Below are 4,631 nucleotides of genomic sequence, written 5' to 3'. Positions count from 1 at the left end.
GTCAGGATGGCCGAGTGGTCTAAGGCGCCAGACTCAAGGAGTACAAGTTCCTTCCATTAACATGGGTATTCTGGTCTCTGAATGGAGGCGTGGGTTCAAATCCCACTTCTGACAGTACTTTTTTGCCACTTAATTATTGCAAATTAAGTTATATATACATATATAAATAAACCTGTTATATTTGTATCTTTTACCGAATTATATGCATTACTTGTGGTAGCTGCATTATCTTGTTTCTATGTTTTTTACCAAAGTGCTGTATGTTTTCCTGTATATAAATAAACTTGTATTCATAAATAGAAGAAATGGAAACAGTTGATCCGCTGTGGTGACGCCTAACGGAGCAGCCGAAAGAAGAAGTCACATTTAGTTTATGTATTTAAACATTTCAATTAATTATGTACGTTTGCACTTCTAGCATGAACATGACTGTTCACCTGTTTATAACACGTTTCACAGTAAAAGTTTGAAATGCAGCAATGTAGTTTCTTATGTCTTTCTTGTAGCTATTTCCCACTTTATTGTCAATCCCAATATAAGCATTTTATCCTCCAATTTTATTTTATTTATACATGTGTAAACAGACAGGTAAGCTGGTTACATTTAGCCTTCTCAATCATAATCTGGACCACATAGGATTTGTTGTGCAGACCAGACAGACATATAATAGTTAAGTACATTCATAAATATTGAATTAAAATGAATATGAAATCTAATATACCATAGTTTATAAATGGTAATACAGTTTAATGACAATGTGCCTGCATACTAAAATATACTTACATATTCTATACAATGTATAGATACAACACATTTGAACAATATTCAGATATCTGCAATGGCAAAAAATTCATTTTAGCAAACGCAAATAATATAGGTGACAATATGCCCCCTTCCCTTCTATGTAATTCAAATTTATTATACAATAATATTCATTATGACAGTAAACTGTGAAGCAAAGACAAACGTGTTGAAAAGATGAGTCTGTGGAATGTTCTGTAAAAAAAAAACATACCAAATTTATATATTTTATATAAAATTCATAAAACTGCAGCAAAGAGAAGTGAAGAGCTGGAAATGATCTTACATAAAGCCATTTATTATAAATACATTTTTTGCATGTTTATATTTAAAGTCAGATTCATATTTATGTACAATAACAAGAACAGGTGGCAGGACAGGTAAATTATACATCATGTTCTTTAACAGAGAGAGAGAGAGAGAGAGTAAAACTGCTGCACTGAGTGCTGACAATACTGTAAACTCTAGAATGAGCAGAAGCCCACAAAGCCCTTTTGTCTGGGTTATGACTGATATAATGTACTACAAGGACTTCAATGGGCTCCTAGAAGTGGGCTTTCAGTGTACTTACTTCTGATGAGAGTACAAGCTTCTCCATTCAAGCTACCTGTACTTGGGTTCCACTAAATGCCTGTTGTTCCTAATATTGACTGGTCATTATGACTTGTGGGGAATAGGTGTGATTTTGATTGACGACTTCTTTAGGGGCAGTGCCTTACACATTTTAAGAAACCAGTGGGGTTTGCTCAGTTGAGGCCTTGTTATAAGGACTAGGACTAAACAGAATGAGGTTGAGAACTGAGATTCCTATCAGCAACACTGCAGCTATAGATATATACATTGTGTCTTACAGCTTTTCCCGGTTAGGGGTCGCCACAGCGGAACTCCGGTCCGCTAATGATTGGCAGTGGATTTTTATGTGCCGAGTTGCCAGCCCTGACGCACAACCTTCAACGGTATGCCCATTCATGCATGTCTTCTCACAGAAGACGCTCTACCTGAGAATCGAACGGATTGAGAGCTCAGTGTCTGTTATTCTAAAAGTGTATTAATTCTGGTTTAAGCACTTGGGTTTCAGGCCAGTTGTTTTACATTAAGAAGGTTTGTGGTCTGCAATGTAGTGGCAGAACAAGTAACTTACATACTTCTAAGTTGGGAACTGCTGATTGAGGGCTCAGTGTCTGTTATTCTAAAAGTGTATTAATTCTGGTTTAAGCACTTGGGCTTCAGGCCAGTTATTTTACATTAAAAGGGTTCGTGGTCTGCACTCTTGTGGGAGGAGAGGCTGGACTCTGCCCTTCTGAGCTGGAAATTTCTAGTTAAAGGCTTATAGTGCCTGCATATCTGAACTGTTTCTTACTGAAATTGGTACACCTTGTTTGCTGTAGCATAGACTAGATCCAGGCCTGCTGAATCTAGCTTTGTTTGTATGCTTGTTGTTTGTTTGCTTGTTATTTCCCTGAAACGCTAATTCCACCTAAAACGTGGCTTTTCAGCGCTTCTGTGGATCCCTAGTGATATCTGCATTGCTTACTGTACTTATTTCCTTGTTTCACTTGAAAGAAAGTTAGTGTTTGTCGTTTTTGCATTTAAGTTACCTGTAACACATTGCATTTAAGTTACCTGGCAATTGCTCACTAAAGCAATTATATAAGTCAGCACTAAAAAATTAAAAGCACTACACCCTCACAAACACCCCTTGAGTACCTTGTTCCCCATTGACCCTTTTTTTTCAATTATAAAGGAATTCCCAATACTATTCTAGCATGTCCATAGGTCAGTTGTCAATCTCCTCTCCGGTCCAGCTGGTGAATCTGGGAATCTTGAGGCAATGTTACAACTGCCTCATGTAAACAGACATCCCTCTCCTCCTCCCAACAAATTCCAACACAGTGAGAGATGCAACCATATAGCCATACTGGAGGCTAAGCTCTCTCAACTCAGTATTGGTAAAACCAGTCAGGAGGAGAAGGAAACCACACTCACTACAATTCCAGTCTCACATAGACCTACCATGACAGCAAACCAAACACATAAACACACAAAAACATACTCGGAGGCTCTAAATAAAAATCTGCTTAAGCAGCAGAGACCTCCAAAGCAGACACCCAAGCAACCGCTACCCCAAAACAAAACACGTGCAATACATAGCTCACAAAGCCAGTGTGCCGAACAGTCACAGCAATTAAGGCTAAACAACACACCAGATACACTTGTAATAGGTGACTCTATCGTCAGGCACACTGACGTCCCGCTCACCAGGCTGAACAAGGAGAAGGTCACGGTGAGCTGCCTGTTGGGCGCTAGGATCCGCCACATAACACAAGCACTTAGGTCACTCCAAGGCAAGTACAAATATGACTCAGTCATTGTCCATGCTGGTGTGAATCACCTGAGACGTACCTCCCTGGACTACATGAAAAGAGACATAGAGGAGCTCTCTGAGCATGTAGCCCAGGCCGGTATGACCCTGACCTTGAGTGGCATCTTACCCTCACCAAGAATGATGCCACAATATGAAGACAAGATGATCAATTTCAACAATTGGCTTAAGTATTGGTGTCATTCAAAGGGGATGACATGCTCGACAAGCCACGATGCTTCGCTAGGGACAGCTTGCACCTGTCTCCCCTGGGCTTTTGGATATTGGCAAAGGCTCTTGCTACCCCCATAGTGCCTTTTTTAGGCAAGGCTCAAAAGACAAACCCACCTCCATAGGTATCACAAGGGATAAGAAACTAAGAGTAATGCTACTCAATGCCAGAAGTCTAAACCTCAAGATGCACGCACTCGAAACTCTCCTTAGCATGGAGAACATCAATATCTGTGCAGTAACAGAAACCTGGTTCAAGGCTCCCGAGAGCACCCCAGCACTACCAGGTTATACCTCATACCATGCTTTTCGGCCCCAAAACTTGGACCGAACCACAAAAGGAGAGGGAGTATCAATAGTCGTCAAAGATACCCACACTTCCAGGTTGGTGGCACAGCACGAAGCATCAGAGACTATCCATGTGCAACTAACAGTGGGTAAAACTGCCTTCTGCTTTATAAGCTGCTACAGACCACCCTCCCAAACCCAGGAACCCCACTCGGCCTTCCTGAGAACACTGGAAAATATGAAGGCCTCTCCAAACACCATTATATTGGGCGACTTCAACTACCCAAACATAGACTGGGAGCATTACTCTAGCTCCAACACCCTAGCCCAGAGGTTCCTAGAATTTATAAACTCAAATGCTATAGAACAACTTGTTACCACTCCCACAAGAGGGGAAAACATACTGGACCTGATCATCACCAACATGGGGACTCTATGCTCCAGACCAGAAGTGTATCCCTCACTGGTAAGATCAGACCATAAACTAATCTCACTGGATATTCACATCCCGACTCCACCCCCTGCCCTGAAAACCACAGTGAAAAACTTCTCTAAAGCAAATTTCACACTCCTCAAAACCACGGTGGAATCCTTCAAAGCCCCCGAGCCTGTGGAAAATACGGTCCAGACCGCAGAATCCGTTATAAACACATTCTATGAACACCTTCAGGAATGCATGGATCATGCAATCCCAAATAAAACCAAGACCCAATCCTCCAAAGACAGACGTCCTGTCTGGTGGACCCCAGCCATAAACAAACTATACAATAGAAGGAGGAAGCTACTACATGATAGAGCAAAATCCCAAAAAGGGAAGACATCTCTGATCAGTATTAGCAAAAAACTACGGGCACTCATAAAAATATTCTAAGGCCAGCATCGAGAGAAAAATTGCACAGGACACTAAGGATAATCACAAGGCTTTCTTTAGTTATGTTAGGAACCTGGG

At 41.0% G+C, this 4,631-nt stretch overlaps 1 non-coding gene across 1 annotated transcript; it reads left to right on the top strand.

The window, feature by feature from the left end:
* Window positions 1–114, top strand: TRNAL-CAA. The gene is made up of 2 exons: window positions 1–38; window positions 69–114. It is a non-coding gene; the product is annotated as a tRNA-Leu (tRNA).
* Window positions 115–4,631: the final 4,517 nt, after the last annotated feature.

The sequence above is a fragment of the Protopterus annectens genome, chromosome 4.part0 (genome assembly GCF_019279795.1).
Source record: "Protopterus annectens isolate FY-2018-M chromosome 4.part0, PAN1.0, whole genome shotgun sequence".
Taxonomy (NCBI): Eukaryota; Metazoa; Chordata; order Ceratodontiformes; family Protopteridae; genus Protopterus; species Protopterus annectens.
Note: the sequence above shows the minus strand (reverse complement) of the source record. Positions and strands in the feature narration are given on the sequence as shown.